Source organism: Peromyscus leucopus, chromosome 10 (genome assembly GCF_004664715.2).
Source record: "Peromyscus leucopus breed LL Stock chromosome 10, UCI_PerLeu_2.1, whole genome shotgun sequence".
Lineage (NCBI taxonomy): Eukaryota > Metazoa > Chordata > Mammalia > Rodentia > Cricetidae > Peromyscus > Peromyscus leucopus.
In genome coordinates, this window is record NC_051071.1 from 3822648 (window position 1) to 3835124 (window position 12477).

Below are 12477 nucleotides of genomic sequence, written 5' to 3' on the forward strand. Positions count from 1 at the left end.
GGGTTTCTCTCTATCACAGCTCTGGCTGTCCTGGAACTCACTCTAGACCAGGCTGGCTTCAAACTCACAGAGATCCACCTACCTCTGTCTCCCTCCCAAATGCTGGAATTAAAAGCATATGCCACCACTACCTAGCCTAGAAAGGTAATCTTATAAGAAATCTTAAAGGAATCACAAGTCTAAACTTTTATATATGAAAAAGAATCAGTCAGCTCTACTTTGAATCTAGGGCACATACTTACTCATCAGTAGTTTTTTTTTTTTTTTTTTTTTTTTTTTATATCAAGAGATTGAGGGCAAAAAATGGATAAAAGAAATCAATCCAAAGCTGGGTAGTGGTGGTGCACGCCTTTAATCCCAGCACTCGGGAGGCAGAGCCAGGCAGATCTCTGTGAGTTCAAGGCTAGCCTGGTCTACAGAACAAGATCCAGGACAGGCACCAAAACTACAAAGAGAAACTTTGTCTCAAAAAACAAAAAGAAAGAAATCAATCCAAATCAATCATTAATCAAGAAAATGCCCCATAGACTTGCCTACAGGAAGCTTTTTGCTTGCTTGCTTTCTCTTTCTGCCTGCCTGCCTGCCCTCTTTCCTTCCTTTCTTACTTTACTTCTATTCTTTTCTTTTCTTTGTTTGTCAAGACAGAGTTTCTCTGTGTAGCCCTGGCAGTCCTGGAACTAGCTCTGTCAACCAGTCTGGCCTTGAACTCAAGAGATCAGCCTGCCTCTGCCTCTGCCTCTGCTTCAACCTCAGTACTGGTATTAAAGGCGTGGGCTATTATGCCCAGCTCAAGGAAACATTTTCTTAATACAGGTTCCTTTGTTTTTTTTTTGTTGTTGTTTTTCACTTTGGTTTTTCAAGACAGGGTTTCTCTGTGTAACAGCCCTGTAACAGCTCTTTAGACCAGGCTGACCTCGAACTCACAGAGATCCACCTACCTCTGCCTTCCAAGTGCTGAGATTAAAGATGTGAGCCACCACACCCTACTGAAGTTCCCTCTTTGCATATGACTCCAAAAACTAGCAAGCAATGTGCTAAGGGAGTTGTTTAGCAGTGATCTATATCCAAGCCGTGTCTTTACTTTTCATTTTGAAATGACACATCACCTTTGATCATCAACCAATTCTAGCAAGAAAGGCACATCAGCTAATGATAATTGGCTGCTTTGTTTTTGTTCCCTGACCTTAACGAGTTCCTTATTCAACTATGTTCCTTTCGAAAACTTTAGATTGTCTTCTTGGGTTTTTCACATTAAAAGCTATTTAACAAAAACATCTTAGTTTAACATTTAAGGTATTTACACAGCTTTGTTTCGCTATGATGCACTCTGAAACCTGTGAACACATCTCCCAACATTAAGGTTAAAAGAATCTAAGCTAGCTGGGCTACTGGGAGAATAATCTTTCCTCTGGTGTCCTCCATCAACCTGTTGAGCTATCCATTTCTTCTTTACCATGGAGTTTCAGGCATTACCAGGTCATGGTATGTCATCAGAATATCAATAGACCCCACTGATCTTAGGGCCATTAGTCAACAGCCAGCAGTGGAGAATGGCAATTTGTAGGGGAAGCCAAAAAGCCTCTAGGAGGCCAAGATTTCTTAATGTCCTTTTTCCCAATGGTGAGAAACTCTATATAGATCATACTGTGGACATGGCTGGTAGTAAAAGCATTCATAGTGATGATCTGTGTATATATCAGTGGACTTTCCTTTTCCCCATCTGAGAGCCTGGGTGAGATCAATCAATTCTGCTCTCTGGGCTAAGGTACCTTACTTGAGCCCAAATCATTCCATTTAAAGTAACTACTGCAGCCTACATTGACATCCATGACCCACCAAAGTCATAGGGATGCCTAATGTGTAGACTGCTTCCTGTAGACATTTTGGTATCCAAGGGCTGTGCTGCCACTGGGGTCATGTTGATCTGAGTGGCCTGTACCAGGGGACATGATGACATCCAGGCCTGGGCTGCTGCTAGTGACTATATCTGGGTCCATGGCCCTGTAGCAGCCAGGGTCTGTGGTGATGCCCATGGCTTTAGTAACCACTGAAGGCCATGTGGAAGACCAGGATCTCATCAAACACCTGAGTCTATATTGGTCTCTGAGAGCAATGTTTCACCATGGCCATGCTAATCTAGATGGCCTGTGCTGCCATGCAGGGCCATGATGACATCCAAGCCTGGGCTGTAGTGAGGGGCCATGTCTGGGTCCATGGCCCTACCTTAGCCAGGGTCTGAGTTGATATCCATGACTCCTGATACCACTGAAGGCTATGCAAATACCTGGGATCTGAGCCATCATCTGAGGCCAGGTGGAGATCTGAGGATCATGCTGCAGCAGGGGCCATGCAGATCTGAGTGGCCTGCATTGCCACATGATGACACCCAGGCCCATGCTGCAGCTTAGGGCCATGTCTCAGTTTGTGGCCCTATTGCAGCCAGGGTCAGTGTTGAAATCTGTGGCTCATGATATCATCAAATGCCATGTTAATGACAGGGTCTGGGCAGCCACCTGGGGCCATGTTGGTGTCCAGGTACCATACTGCTGCTGAAGCCTTATGATAGGGGTGGCCTGCACTATTACCTGGAGCTAAGGTAGCATCCAAGCCCAGGTCATGTTGGCACCCATGGGCCATGCTGCCACCAGGGCCATGCCAATATGAGTAGCCTGTGCTGCCATCTGGTGTTGTCCAGGCCAGGACTGCTGCCAAGTGCTATGTCTAGATCTGTGGCCCTACCACAGTCAGAGTCTGAGTTGATGTCCATAGCTACCGATACCATCGAAGGCCATGCTGATGCCAAGGTCTAGGTTGCCACCTGCGGCCATGTTGATGTCCAAGGGCCACTCTGCTGCAAGGGCTGTGCCGATCTAGGTGGCCTGCAGTGCCACCTGGGGCCATGGTGACATCAAAGCCTGGACTGCTGCTGGAGACCATGCCTGGGTCAGTGATCCTACCATAGTCAGAGTCTGTAATGTCTGTGGCCCATGGTACCACCAAAGACCACACAGATGCCTGGAGTCTAGGCTACATCTTGTGGCCATGTTGGTGTCTGAGAGCTATGCTGCCACTGGGGCCATGATATCATCTGGGTCAGGGCTGTTGCTGAGAGCTACATCTGGTTCACAGCCAAGGTCTATGGCTTCTGATACCATTGAAGGCAATGCTGAAGCCAGGGGTCTGGACCACCACCTGCAGCCATATTGGTGTCCAATGGCCTCACTATCTTGTCAATCCAAGTGACCCGTGCAATCACAGGGTTGGGCCCAGAATGGTGCTGTGGGCCATGGCTGGGTCCATGGTCCAACAGCAGCCAAGATCTAGGCTGATGTCCATGGCTTGTGTTACCACAGGGCGTCATAGGAACCGTGCCTGTTGAAATCTGAGAGCCATGCTAAGCCAGCCCTGTCATTTACTGGCCCCAGGACAGCTGGCCCTGCCTCTCACTGGACACTGCAGCAGGAGAACTGGTTGCACCTCCCTGTGGGAGTGCTGACTCAGGAGAGATGGCCCTCACCTCTCACCACAGGTATAGGTGCTGTGGGATGTTCTGTATGGCAAATGTGTTGCTCTGATTGGTTAATAAATAAAACACTGATTGGCCAGTAGCCAGGCAGGAAGTATAGGAGGGACTAACAGGAGAATTGAGAGAAGAGGAAAGAGAGGAGGAGACTGCCAGCTGCCACCATGACAAGCAACATTGTGAAGATGCCAGTAAACTACGAGCCACGTGGCAAAATATAGATTTATAGAAATGGGTTAATTTAAGATAGAAGAACTAGATAACAAGAAGCCTGAGCCATTAGGCCAAACAGTTTAAATAATATAAGTGTCTGTGTGTTTATTTTTTAAGTGGACTGTTAGACTGCCAGGGCTTGGCAGGACCCAGAGAGAAAACTCTCCGGCTACATGTAGGAGAGCTGACCCCATTGGCATGGGCCTAGGAGAGCTGGTTCTGCCCCTCACCTGAAGGGGTGGTCCCAATGGCCCATACCAACCAGCTAAGTTATCACTCAGACCCACATCCTGGGCCCACCCTAACAGCTGCCCCATCTATGACCTGAAGTAAAGGTACTGGTCCTGCAGAATGATAACTGCAGAATGTGAAGATAATACTGATAATATGCAGAATGTCCATGACTCGGGACAACTACATGATATCTGAGAGGAGTTTTGATGAGGGCCCAGCCCAGTGATGATAGTGTACCTGAAGCCAGAGGCCTGGAACCAGAAAAAGGACTCATTGTAATAAACATTTTGCAGGTGGGGCTGATTGCACAAAAAAAGGGGTATACTGAGTAACACACTGAAGCTCCCAATGACACTAGGATGAATGAAGTAGTGTTAGAAAGATGGAGGAGCAAGGTGGGTTTTTATTTTGTTTTTAATTAGTTTGGTGGGGCACACTGCAGGGGTGAGGCTCAGATATGGAGGTACTGGGAGGTGAGTAGGATTGGGTACATGATGTGAAATTTCCGAAGAATCAATAATTATGTTTAAAATAAATAAGTAAATAAATAAATTAACTACTGCAGCTCCCAAATACTTGATTTCATCTTTAATCTCATGACAGTTATGGATGAAAACCTGCATCATCAGACAAGATTGTAGCCAAATTGATGACAGGGGGTTTCTCAAACTAGACTTAAAGGTGAGCCTGGTACTGGGTCACACATTAGACAGCCAATATTCTAGTGCTTCTCAGAGGAGGGATGTAGATGTAACCAATCAAATAAGAAACACAGAGCCAATGTAAAAGAGAAAGCCGAGAGGTCAGAGCTCAGAGATAAAATCTTACCTCCTGCAGTGCTCCTAACTTCCCCGAGAGAGAGCTTCTTCCTGTTTGTATTTAAATAGTCTTTCTGTTCTGCCTTCTCATTGGTTGTAAACCCAACCACATGACTACCTTGTCACTGCCTGTAAGTACCACCCTCCAGGTCTTAAAGGTGTATGTCTCCAATACTGGCTGTATCCCTGAACACACAGAAATCTACCTAGCTCTTCTAACCACCACGCTCTTGCTATGGCTCTAATAGCTCTGACCCCAGGGCAACTTTATTTATTAACATAAAATTAAAATCACATTTCAGTACAAATAAAATATCACCATAGAGGGCCTCAACTGTGTTTTGGAATGTTACCAGTATAAGATCTTGACCCAAAGTTAATTTGTTTGCTTTCTTTCATTAAACTAGAAGTAGCCACCACAGCTCTTGGATAGGGGGGTTCATCCTGTGGTTATAGATGCAATTATCATAGGGCATTTTCATGGCCCCAGAGTTTGTGTTAAAAGCCCTTTTGTCTGGAAATTCTAGGGCTAGAGTAGAAATCAGAGCTGGTTTGTTTGGTTTTCCTCATCTTCCTTAGGCTTTATTTTACCTCCTCTTTACAATGAAACAAACTCTTGTCACAACTATTGTAATTTGTATTCAGATGCTTTTGTGGAAGGCATGTTTTGTGGTGATATTTTATTTGTGTGTCCCAATAAAGTTTATCTGGAGATCAGAGGAAAAAGCCAGCTACTATATTGAACATAGAGGTCAGACAGTGGTAGCACACACCCTTAATCCTAGAATTTGTGAGGCAGTGATTATCCGGATCTCTGTGAGTTAAAGGCCACACTGGGAACAGAGCCAGGTGTGGTGGCACATGCCTTTAATCCCAGCAATAGTTAAGCATAGAGGTCTGGAGGTCTGTACAGACAGGAAGTGGTAGAGCTGGGCAGAAAGAGAAAAGTGATGTAGCTGGGCAGAGAGAGGAAGTGAGATGGCAGGGCACAGAAAGGATGTAGGTGTGAGTATACAGGAAGTGGCTTGCTATGGAGGTTGAGGAATTGGTAAGGTGAGATTATCTGTGGTTTGTCCTATTCCTCTGATCTATCAGCTTTCACTCCAATATCTGGCTTTAGGATTTTTATTAATAAGACCATTTAGCAATTCATCTTACATGTTGCATCTTAACATTTGTGGCATGAATTCACAAAAAAAGCCACTTGCCTGTGGCCTTACAGGCCCCAGCTCAGGCCCAAGCTGCATGCTGCTGGAGTCTCCACCCCATGTGGGCCAGAGTCTCTTTGGCTTCTTCTCTCCTTGTGGGTTGTGGGCTCTCTCTAGATTCCCATCTTGGACTGCTACCACACTAGGTAGCTGCCCTGAAACTCTCTTGGGCTTCTACTGTTCTATACAGTCAGTAGACTTGGTGAGTTAATTAAGATATCTTAAAGGGGGAGCTGGAGAGATAGCCCAGTGGTTAAGAACATGTATTGTTCTTGCAGAGGACTTGAGTTCAATTTCCAGCACCTACATCAGGCAGCTTACAACTGCTTGTAACTCCAGCTCCAGGGGATGGCCCTAACCTCAGGTTACATGCACATATACAGATATATACACGTTTACACATAATAAAAATATTTTTAAAAAGATGTCTTAAAGGGAGAAAATAGATAAAAGAGAAACTTTTTCACATTAAAAAATGGGAAACATTTTTACAATGGAGGGAATTTGTTCTCTGATAACATATTAGGCAGTCTATAAATGGAACAATTAAATGAGAGAATAATGTTGATGGGATTTACATAATGTCAATTATGAATATTATTTGTTTGGTCATTTTTGTTTTAGCATAAAAAAGGTTGGTTGAGTGCCAACATAAAAGTTTTAGGAAAACTTGTAAAAACAAATCATAGAGAAATTCAGACCCAACCAAAGAATTTAAAGGTGAACCTATCTCAGCAGTGAATTATAGTTACAGAGAAACAGCCTAAGATTTTCAAACAGCCAACGTTAATGTATCCAGTAACCTTACAGGAACTGCCAAATGCTCAAGGCTGTATACAAGCTAACTGGACTCCTGTGGAAATGTTAGATTTGAGGAGATTTAAAGAAGCTATAGTCTTGTATGGTATGCATTCTCCATTTGTAAATCAGATGTTAAACTCATGGTCAACTTGTAATAGAATTATCCCTCAGGACTGGAAAGATTTGGTTACAGCTATCCTCGAGGCTGGTCCATAGTTACAATGGAGAACCTGGTGGAAATACTATAGAACAATGATATAGGGCTAGAGGTATGGAAACTTCCCAGGATCAACTTCTTGAAGAAAGTGATTATGCTGATATACAAAGACAAGTTTTATATGATGACCACACTCTTAATTTCATGCCAAATGGCAGCCCTGAGTGCTTGGCGCAAAATTGAAGAAGTAGGAAAAAAAATTGAGTCATTTACAAAAGTCATACAGGGCCCAAAAGAAACCTTTACAGATTTCTTACAAAGGCTGTCTTCAGCAGTAAATAGAATGATACCAAATTCAGAAGCTAGACAGATAATAATTGAATCTCTGGCTTTTGAGAATGCTAATGCAGCATACAAATGGGTAATTAGGCCTTTAAAGGCAAGATCAGCACCCTTGGAGGAATGGCTCAGAGATACAATTAATATTGAATCTCATGACTGTGATGATACTTGAATAGGAGAGGTGATTTCCAGAGGTCTGAAGAAAAATAATATCAGATGCTTTAATTGCAGTAAACGCAGTCACCTAAAAAGGGACTGTACACAGGGCATTGCTAGAAATGATGTTTCTAGCCAGGTGGTGGTGGTGGTGGCGGCGGCGGCCCATGCCTTTAATCTCAGCACTCGGAGGCAGAGCCAGGTGGATCTCTGTGAGTTCAAGGCCAGCCTGGGCTATAAAGAGAGTTCCAGGAAAAGGCGCAAAGCTACACAGAAACCCTGTCTCGAAAAACAAAAAAAAACAAAAAACAAAAATGTTTCTTCAAGGAACAATGACAACAGAGTGCCCCTACCTTCTGGATTGTGCAGAAGGTGTGGTAAAGGCAAACATTGAACTAACAAATGTAGATAGATCAACAAGGGACACACAAGGTAATCCTTTGCCTTTGCCATTGGGAAACTCCCTGAGTAGCCTCTCATAGGCCCCCATGGCAAATTCAGTTCAATCCTTTCTTGCCATCATAGAAAAAAGCCCTTCCCAGAGCAATTAAATAACTAAATACCTATTGTAAAAAAAAAAAAAAAAAAAAATACTTCTTGGAGTGATGGAACAGCTATAGCAGAAAGAACAAAAAATTCAGAAGAAACCATAAAGCAATTTTTTGGCAAATTTCTATGAATGAACAAAGACCAAAATTGAAAATACAAATAAACGACATTCTCATTGAGGGTCTTCTAGACATAGGTATGGATGTAACAATAACTGCACCAGAATCTTGCCATCCTAATTGGCCTCTTTAGGAGGTAAATGTTCAGCTGTTAGGGATTGGAGCATTATCTCAAGTAAAACAGAATGTGAGATGGGTTAAATATGTAGGGCCAGAAGGACAGAGAGGAAAAATAAAGCCATATGTGGTTAATATAGCTATGAACTTATGGGGACAATGGAATACTCTGGTTAACATTCCTTCAACCTCAGAAACAAACCATAAACTAAAATATGTTTCTGAGAAAACTATTAGAAGGTATTTTAAGGAACAGTCACCTGTGGTGGTATTGCATTCCCCAAAATATTGTGTACCTTAATAAACTTATCTGGGGTCAGGGAACAGAAAAGCCACTAGTGTTAGGCAGTGATAGCACACGCCTTTCATCCTAGCATTCCAGAGGCAGAAATCCACCTGGGATCTCTGTGAGTTCAAGACCACATTGGAAACAGCCAGGCATGGTGACTCACACCTTTAATCCTAAGGAGTGATGGTAGAAAGCAGAAAGGTATATAAGGCGTGAGGATCAGAAACTAGAGGCATTTGGCTGGTTAAGCATTTGGCTGGTTAAGCTTCAGGCTTTTGAGCAGCAGTTCAGCTGAGAGCCATTGGGATGAGGACACAGAAGCTTCCAGTCTGAGGAAACAGGACCAGCTGAGGAATTGGCAAGGTGAGATAGCTGTGGCTTGTTCTGTCTCTCTGATCTTCCAGTGTTCACCCCAATACCTGGCTCAGGTTTGATTTTATTAATAAGAACTTTTAAGATTCATGCTACAGTCACCAGCCATCCAGATTGTACAAGAACAGGGCACAACAGCTGCTGATCTTTCAAAGACACCAACAGCTCTACCTTTAAAATGGTTAACAGACAAGCCTGTATGGGTTCAGCAATGGCCTTTAACAACAGAGAAAGTGCAGGCTTTGGAAGAGCTAGTACAAGAGCAGTTAAATTTTGAGCATATTGAAAAATCAACCAGTCCTTGAATTCTCCTGTATTTGTTATTAAAAAAAAAAATCTGATAAGTGGAGCAGATTAACAAGGAAATTCAGCCAATGGGCTCTCTACAATCTGGAATTCCTTTGCCTACTCTGTTACCTAAAAGGATGGTTCCTTATCATTATCTATTTAAAAGATTGTTTCTACTCAATACTCTTACAAGAAAAAGACAGAGAAAAGTTTGCCTTCACAGTGCCTACATATAATAATTCTCAGTTGGTTAAGAGATATCAATGGAGTGTGCTCCCACAGGGAATGTTAAATAGCCCAAACCTATGGAAATATTTTGTATGATGGCCCTGGGAAGTAATACATAAACTATTTCCTCAATTGGTAATTTATCATTACATAGATGATATTTTACTAGCTAATTCAAATGTAGATACTTTTAGAGTGTTTGAAGAAGTAAAGAAAATTTCTCTTTGTTGGAGATTACAAATTGCTCCTGAAAAGATACAAAGAGAAGATTCTATTAGTTATTTAGGATATAAAAGAGGTCTACAAAAAATTAGATCCTAAAAGGTGCAAATTAGAGAGATCAATTACAGACTCTTAATGACTTTCAAAGATTATTTGAAGACATTTCCTGTCTATGGACTGCTGTTGGGGTGAAAAATGATGAACTGAGTAATTTGTTTAAAACCTTAGAGGGTGATGAGGACTTATGTAGTTCAAGAGAATTATCAGCTGAAGCTGAGAGATTATTGGCTTTGGTGGAAAAGAAAACACAGAATGCACATGTGGATCATGTGGATCCAAAGCTTGATTGCATTTTGGTTATTTTACCCTCTAAGCATTCTCCTACAGAGAATTTAATGCATAGGGAAGGTATTACAATGGAATAGATATTTCTACCAAATAAACAGAATAAAAAATTAAAAACTTATGTGGAAAAGATATCTGAGTTGATATTAAAAGGAAAATTGAGACTTCATCAATTAGCAGGAATAGACCAAGCATAAATTGTAGTACCTTTAACTAATGATGAAATTGACAAATTATGAGCAGAAAGTGAACTTTGCCAAAGAGCTTGCAGTAATTTTTTTGGGAGAGATTAACAACAAATATCCCAAAAGCAATAAAGAATTGAACTTTTAAAGAGAGCTAACTGGATCCTGGCTTGCATTGTATGGGAAACACCAATATCTGGGGCCCCTACATTTTATACAGATGCAAGCAAATGAGGAAAGGCAGGTTACAAATCAGAAGATTTAAGTAAAGTGATTCAAGGACCTTATGATTTGGTTAAAAAATTGGAATTATAAGCCGGGCGGTGGTGGCACACGCCTTTAATCCCAGCACTCAGGAGGCAGAGCCAGGTGGATCTCTGTGAGTTCGAGGCCAGCCTGGACTACCAAGTGAGTCCCAGGAAAGGCGCAAAGCTACACAGAGAAACCCTGTCTCGAAAAAAAAAATTGGAATTATATGCTATTCTGATGGTATTACTTGATTGTTTAGAATATCTCAGCATAGTTACTGACTTTCAGTATGCTGAAAGAGTTGTCTTACATATTGAAACAGCAGAATTTATCCCTGATGAGTCAGAATTAATTTCATTATTTATTTAGTTACGAGTTATAATCAGGAATAGGAATCATCCCTTATACATAACTCACATCCAATCCCATATAGGTATCATAGGACCTCTAGCACAAGGTAATGAAGAGATTGATAAACTATTGATAGAAAATGTGCTGGAGGCCTCAGAATTTCATTTTTAAAAAATCATGCCAATAGTAAGTTTTCAAAAAAATGATTTTTCTATAACATGACAACAAGTCAAGGAAATTATAAGGAAATGCCCTACTTATTCTTTTTACAGTCAAACCCCACTACCATTAATATGTAACCAAAAGGGTACTCAGAGGAATGAAATCTCTAAGATGGATGTATTTCATTTTGTAGAATTTGGAAAATTGAAATATGTACACCACACCACTGATACCTATTCAGGATTTCAATGGGCAACTGCTCTGAGTTCTGAAAAGGCTGATTCTGTAATCACACATTTGCTAGAAGTTATGGCCATCATAGGCTTACCTGTATAAATTAAAACTGACAATGCTCCAGCATATGTCTCTGGCAAAATGAAACAGTTTTTTGCTTATTACAAAATAAGCATGTACAGGTATACCACACAATCCTACAAGCCAAGCAGTCATGGAATGATCTAATTGAACTCTGAAGAATAAGCTAAATAAACAGAAAGAACAACTCCCAGAAGTAGATTACATAATACTCTATTAACTCTGAATTTTCTCATTGCTAATGAGAAAGGAACAACAGCTGCAAAGAGACATTGAATAATAGAAAAAATACAGAATTAAATCAGCCTATATACTTTAAGGATGTGCTGACCTCAGAATGGAAACCAAGATATGTATTATCTTGGGGATGAGGTTTTGCTTTTGTTTCTACAGGAGAAGAAAAACTATGAATACCATCAAAAATGATAAAGGTTTGATTTGAACAAGAGAGACCTCTTAATTAGAAGAGGTGATAGTTTATTAGCCAGCATGACCATTCAATTTAAACTAACTTACACCACTAACAAATGCTTTTCATTTAATCAGATACAACTTGCCAAAAGGGAACCTCCCCAATGCTAGGGTTGGGAAAGGGTTTTTGTTTTTGTCTTTCAGGAAAATGAAGGCTAAGGAATTTCAAGAACACTAGACAAATGAGACATCTGAAGAAAAAGGACAAATCATCTAGAAATGTGTCCCCCCCAAAAAAAGTAAATTAGCCTATTGGTATATCACATATATTTCATTAGTCTTTCTAAATGTTTGTTTCTGCTGTTCTCTACAGACACTTAAAACAAATACTCTTTTTTTTCTTTTTTTATTTATTTTATTTTATTTTACAATATCATTCAGTTCTACATATCAGCCACGGGTTCCCCTATTCTCCCCCCTCCCACCCCCTCCTCTTCCCTCCCAGCCCACCCCCCATTCCCAACTCCTCCAGGGAAAAGCCTCCCCCGAGGACTGCGATCAACCCGGTAGACTCAGTCCAGGCAGGTCCAGTCCCCTCCTCCCAGACTGAGACAAGTGTCCCTGCATAAGCTCCAGGTTTCAAACAGCCAACTCATGCAATGAGCACAGGACTTGGTCCCACTGCCTAGTTTCCTCCCAAACTGATCAAGCCAATCAACAGTCTCACCTATTCAGAGGGCCTGATCCAGCTGGGGGCCCCTCAGACTTTGGTTCATAGTTCATGTGTTTCCATTCATTTGGATATTTTTTTTCAATAATTGAG